This window comes from Callospermophilus lateralis, chromosome 2, assembly GCF_048772815.1.
Source record: "Callospermophilus lateralis isolate mCalLat2 chromosome 2, mCalLat2.hap1, whole genome shotgun sequence".
NCBI classification, from domain to species: domain Eukaryota; kingdom Metazoa; phylum Chordata; class Mammalia; order Rodentia; family Sciuridae; genus Callospermophilus; species Callospermophilus lateralis.
This window is the reverse complement of record NC_135306.1, coordinates 113,570,361-113,576,771: the sequence shown is the minus strand read 5'-3', so window position 1 is coordinate 113,576,771 and position 6,411 is coordinate 113,570,361. Positions and strand designations below refer to the sequence as shown.

Sequence of the window (6,411 nt, the reverse complement as noted above, 5' to 3'; positions counted from 1 at the left end):
ATGTCAGCATCAAATTAGTATAAGGAATTGCTGGTTTTGTTTACAGAAAAAAGAAATTTAACAAAATACTGTTCTTTAGAAGCTGCCAACCTCCTCACCTCCAGATTGAACTACCTGAGGTGGAGAAAGGAAGCTTCTGAATTCGGAGTTGGTTAGACTCCCTGGATAGCCTAGGTTGATAGGCCTATGTAACCCAGCCCTATTTTGTTCTTATGGAAAAGAAAAAATTTGAGTTCCACTTAACTATCTTACCATTAATATTGAGCAACAGTGTTAATTGTTAAATTAGAGACTGTATGCCAGTTTATGTGTTCACTTATGTTGGCTGTGCTTTTAGTTTAATAATTCATTTTTTCCTGCACATTCTTTTTATTACCCTAGAGGTTCTAAGGTATCCTGTTTTCATCAGTCTGCCTTATTCTCTTTTAAAACGTGTGTGGAATAGTTGACATGATAACCCAATCATTTTATGTTCATAATTAACAAATAGCAGAAATAATTTCAGAATTGATAAGTAGCATAGCTACCTATTTGTTAAAGTGACTAGGACTCAAGGTTGCTACTGTTCTACTAGTGGTTTGAAATATAAGCTTCTAGAAATGTGGGGGTTGGCATTATATGCTTTGGGGCTAACTCCTAGAAAACTTTGTTAAGGAGACACACACACACACATACTTTGAAATTCCTTTCCTGTATTCCTCTTTGTTCTTCACAAATACTTTTACCATGCTTTCAGATTTAGCACAGATTTAAAATTTTCAGTGGTGATTTTTTTTTGCATGTTTTTTCTATTATAATCACAAAATAATTATTATTTTTTTTTTTTTGCATTTAATTTTTTTTTTAATTTTTATTGTTGGTTGTTCAAAACATTACATAGTTCTTGATATATCATATTTCACACTTTGTTTCAAGTGGGATATGAACTCCCATTTTTACCCCGTATACAGATTGCAGAATCACATCAGTTACACATCCATTGATTTACATATTGCCATACTAGTGTCTGTTGTATTCTGCTGCCTTTCCTATCCTCTACTATCCCCCCCTCCCCTGCCTCCTCTCCCCTCTTCTCTCTCTACCCCATCTACTGTAATTCATTTATCCCCCTTATATTTTTTTTCCCTTTTCCCTCACTTCCTCTTGTATGAAATTTTGTATACCCCTGAGGGTCTCCTTCCATTTCCATGCAATTTCCCTTCTCTCTCCCTTTCCCTTCCACCTCTCATCCCTGTTTAATGTTAATCTTCTTCTCATGCTCTTCGTCCCTACTCTGTTCTTAGTTACTCTCCTTATATCAAAGAAGACATTTGGCATTTGTTTTTAAGGGATTGGCTAGCATAATCTGCTCTAATGCCATCCATTTCCATGCAAATTCTATGATTTTGTCATTTTTTAATGCAGAGTAATACTCCATTGTGTATAAATGCCACATTTTTTTTATCCATTCTTCTATTGAATGGCATCTAGGTGGATTCCACAGTCTTGCTATTGTGAATTGTGCTGCTATGAACATGGATGTAGCAGTGTCCCTGTAGTATGCTCTTTTTAGGTCTTTAGGGAATAGACCCAGAAGGGGAATAGCTGGGTCAAATGGTGGTTCCATTCCCAGCTTTCCAAGAAATCTCCATACTGCTTTCCAAATTGGCCACACCAATTTGCAGTTCCTTCAGTGGTGATTTTTAAATCCTTCTGTCCCTTAGACTTCCTTTCACTGTCCTTCACATGTCTTCCTAATAATATTTCTTAGTGCTTTTGCTCCCACAAAGTGGGTAGCTGGATGTAGATTGTTGTGGAACCCTGGTTCCAGGATATTTTCTTTTTTACTGTTTTACATGTCCAGATAAATAGCATTTATGTAACAGAAAAGTCAAAATGTAGAACATAAAAATTCAAATACATATGTATTCTCATACTTTTTTTTTTTTTAAATTTTAATATTTTTTAGTTCTCAGTGGACACAACATCTTTGTTTGTATGTGGTGCTGAGGATCGAACCCGGGCCGCACGCGTGCCAGGCGAGCGTGCTACCACTTGAGCCACATCCCCAGCCCCCTCATACTTTTTTTATTAAAATGATAATGTAAAATGTAACACATAAAAGTAATAGCAAATACCATACATATGTTGTATGTTTGATTAAGAAATTATGTGTATATATTTGTAATATGTAAAAATATTAAAAAGTGATAACATAAAAAAATAAAAAAAAGAAAACTTTGTTTTCTCTTCAGGCCTTCAGTGGTTGATTTACATAGCATTGGATTTTATCAGTAGTAAACTTTCTGCATCATTTGTATTCACTTTAAATATTTCCAACTATTATTTTGCCAAAGGATGATGTTGAAAACTTTGTGTGTGGGCTGGGGTTGTGGCTCAGTGGTAGAGCACATGCCTTGCATGTGTGAGGCACTGGGTTCGATCCTCAGTACCACATAAAAATAAATAAAGGTATTTTGTCCATCTACAATTAAAAAATATTAAAAAAAACATTGTCTGCTATCACCATCATTTCATAAAAGAAGACATTTGAAATAGAATAAAAGATGCTTTAAAAGATGCTTTAAATTAGATATATTTAGCTTTTAAATAATCCAATTGTGTCCTTACTTCATCATTCTTTAAATTGATTATAAAATACAAACTTCATCCTGGCATATCAATCCTCGAGTTGGAGTTTGGGAATGAATGATGTATTTATGCCTGGGACTTCTCCCAAACCTTCTGAAGCAACAGGAAAGAGAGAGAGAGAAGCTATGTGCTATACTACCAAAATAATATTTATTGCCTATTATTAATGAAAGTATGAAAAATATCCTCATAATAGTCTACTTGAGATAAAATTAGGTATTAATGATTAGTGCATCAAATGAAAATGGTTATCTTTTACACCACTGCTGACCTTTTGCATCTTTCCAGGTGATTCTAGGAATGTTGCAAATTCTTGGTTATTTAACGTTTGTTTTCTAGTTTTAACTCTGAAATTAATTGACCTTTAGACATGTTTAAACATTGGCTTTCTGTTGATGGATGGAGAGAGAGGACAGGTTTGAGTTTAAAATTATTTTAGAGTTTCAGATGTTACCTGAAAAAATTTAAAATAATTTCATTTGGTTAAATTCTAAATCTAGTGTAGATTTAAACAATATAGATAAATCTTTTCTGTGATTAAGGACTTAAACACATCCCTATCTACATGGAGTTTGTTTTAGCAGGTTGGACAATACTTAAGAAAGAATTGTGCTATTAAATGAAGAGGTGTACTAGTGAAGATTAATGGTGTCTGGACTGGAGGAGGAAAGGCTGCTTTAAACAGGATGGTAAGTGCCGATTGCTTTGATGAGGTGACATTTTAGTCTAATCTAGAAAGGTGGGAAGTGGGCTTTGGGAAATGTAGAAAACAGTGATCTTTAGGTAGCAAAGAATTTGTTCTATTCTGGGAACTGTCAAAAAGTCCACTTGGATGAAGTGTAATGAACTAAGGGAGAAGGGAGCCCTCTGGGCTTCATTTAATAGAGCCCTAGTAAATATTCCTAACGAATAAATGAACGAGCGAGTATTGGTTTTTTACAGCTTTAATTCTGTCATGTCCTATGGCAGACCCCAAAAAAGAAGATGATGGTGAGTAAGGAATGGATATTACTGGGGATGATGGACCAACTGGTCAGCTCAGTTACTCTAGATAGTGCTTCATTCGGGTGCCAAGTTACAGGTTCAGAGTTTGGTTTTGTTAATACATCAACAGTAGGTTAATCCTTGGGGAGGAACTTATTTCAACCAAGTACAAGGGACTGATAATGTAAACTGATCAACATTCCAAATTACATGGGGGTTTCCAAAGAGTTATTTTGATGTTAAATAATGTTTTTTCTCTCATAGTCTCCTTGGAGCTGGTAAAGAGTGAATAATGGAAGAAAGGATTCAAATCTGAATACATACTTCAAGAAAGCAAGGAAAAAGATGGCCACTGGGAGCCCCTTTGGCTAATGACCTGTAGGAGATGTGATGACTGATTAGTTTTTTAGGTTTTCTTTTTATACATTACCATTCATGACTTAATAAAATTTATTAAATGCCTGTTGTTTAGCATCAGCTTTAGTTAGCAAAGCATAATTCAGAGAAGAGGAATGTGGAAAGTTTTAGTAATAAACCGACCAATGGTTTTCAGCAACCATAGAACAGCAATCATCACTGTGATAACCAAGATAAAAGACCCTGACAGGAATCCTTAAACACTAAGGTGAGACTCAAAATTTCCTGCAGGATAAGGAGAAGCTTGATTTATTTTATTTTAAAATATTTTTTAGTTATAGATGGACATAATACTTTTATTTATTTTTTATGTGGTGCTGAGTATTGGACCCAGTGCCTCACATATGCAAGGCAAGTGCTCTACCACTGAGCTACAACCCTAGCCCTTTGATTTTTTAAATTAGATATTAAAGTAAAAGTCTGGAGTTCTGGAACTATTTATGTTTTTCACATTTACAAATGTTTTTTTTAAAGCAACGGAATACAGCAGGATGAATTAATTAGGAAATAGAGTAAAATGGTTACAGGACTTTCTAAAGTGAATGTATTTCGAACATGATGTAAAGTAGCTGTCAGGAGTAAAAGAACAACTTTGAATGGCTGGTTGTATTCTGCATGTGTACTTTTTAACTTGATACAAGCAGTATTGATATAAATGTTTTCTAATTTTTACACCATACTATGTTTTTGAGGCTATATGTTATTTCTAGGCATTTAACTTACTAAATTTCACTATTTAAAATATTTCTTTATGTTCTCCGTTGTAGTAATTGGTACCGCATCCAACACTGCTATGAACATCTTTGTACTTGTACCCTTATAGTTCTGTGTAAGAGTATCTCTGCAGTATATAGCAGGGAATAGTACTTTAGGTCATTAAACAGTCCTACACTTAATGTCTGCAAATACTAACAACATTTTCTCCCCAGTTGCTGAAACTCTTTAATTGTAACCAGAAATATTATTTCCTAGATCTTTGGCAGTACTTTGAATTAATATGAATTATATTCTTTGTCATTATATGTGTATTTCTTTGTTTAATTTGTTTTTTTCTAAATACCAGTGAGCTTGAGTGTATCTTCATATGTATTGCAGTTTGGATTTCTTTTTTTTGTAAATTATTTATTCATACCTTTGTCCATTTTTCTGTGGACTTTCTGAATTTTTTTCTTCATGATTTTCATTGCAGTTATTTACTCCAGATCTTTTGTCTATCTCTTGGCTTTGGGTGTGGTGACCTTCTTTAAACGTGGACTTTTAATGTTGCTCTGGTAAAGTCTATCATTTTCCTCTGTAAGGCTTGTTCCTTTAAAATACTGCATAAGAAATAGTTTTTACTTTAAGATGATATTTACCCTTTTAATTGACTTTATATTTTAATTATTCACGTTTTGGTTTTTAATACTTTTGAAGCCCATGTTTGGAGATTACGTGAGGCAAGGATCAGACTAATTTTTTTTCCAAAGAATGCTCCCATCTTTCCATCATCATTTGCTAAATAATCCATCCTTAGCTCACTGATTTGTTGTACCTACTCTGTAATGCATTTGGTTTTCCTTTTCAGATAGGTCTCTTCTGGACTTTTTATGGTATTGGTCTTTGATTTTATGCCACTGTTTTTCTTACTGTTGTTTTATACTGTGTCTTTTATAATTTTTTTAATTGGATCATGATTATTCTGGGTTTCCTATGTGCGTTTGTAGGTCCCCTTCAAATAATGACACTTTATCTTTTGCTTTCTAATTGTTTTTGCCTATTATTTCATTTTTAAATTTTATTAGTTAGAATGTCATTTAGTATGTTCAACAGTACTTATAGTGAGGATATTTTAATCTTCTTGTTGGACTTAAATATGTTAAAAAATTTCATCATTAATTATGGTATTTGCTTTAGGGCATCAATAAATAAAGACTTCAAATTAATGAAGTTCTGTTCTATACCTAGTTTCTTTCTTTTTTTTTTTTTTAACTATAATGTTGAACTGAATTGCCTTTCCTGTGTCTATTGATGTGCTTTCTTCAATCCATTCCTGTGGTAAAGTACATAATTTTCTGGTATTGTTTGCATTTCTAAAACAAACAAATATTATAGGATTTTTTTTTCAAACACTGTTGGATTTAATTAGCTGATGATTTAGAGAGTTAACTGTCCAAGTTTGTAATGAAATTGGTTTATATAATTTCTTTTTCTACACTGTCCTCATCTGATTGTTTTTAAGATATGACAAACCTGAAAAATGATCAGGCAGTTTTCACATATTTTCTAGTTTTGAGTCAATTTATATTATTATTATTATTTTGTTTTTTTATTTCTTGACACCTTTTATTATTTATAAAAATCAGCACTATCTATTATCTAACTGCAATTTCTCCCACTGAC

At 33.1% G+C, this 6,411-nt stretch overlaps 1 long non-coding RNA gene across 2 annotated transcripts; it reads left to right on the top strand.

The window, feature by feature from the left end:
* Window positions 1-3,037: 3,037 nt before the first annotated feature.
* Window positions 3,038-5,969, top strand: LOC143392632 (uncharacterized). Of its 2 annotated transcripts, none has more exons than XR_013155316.1 (2): window positions 3,038-3,320; window positions 3,880-5,969. It is a non-coding gene; the product is annotated as an uncharacterized LOC143392632 (long non-coding RNA). The 2 variants fall into 2 exon arrangements; XR_013155315.1 differs by having other exon boundaries at window positions 3,038-3,621.
* The last annotated feature ends 442 nt before the right edge of the window (window positions 5,970-6,411 follow it).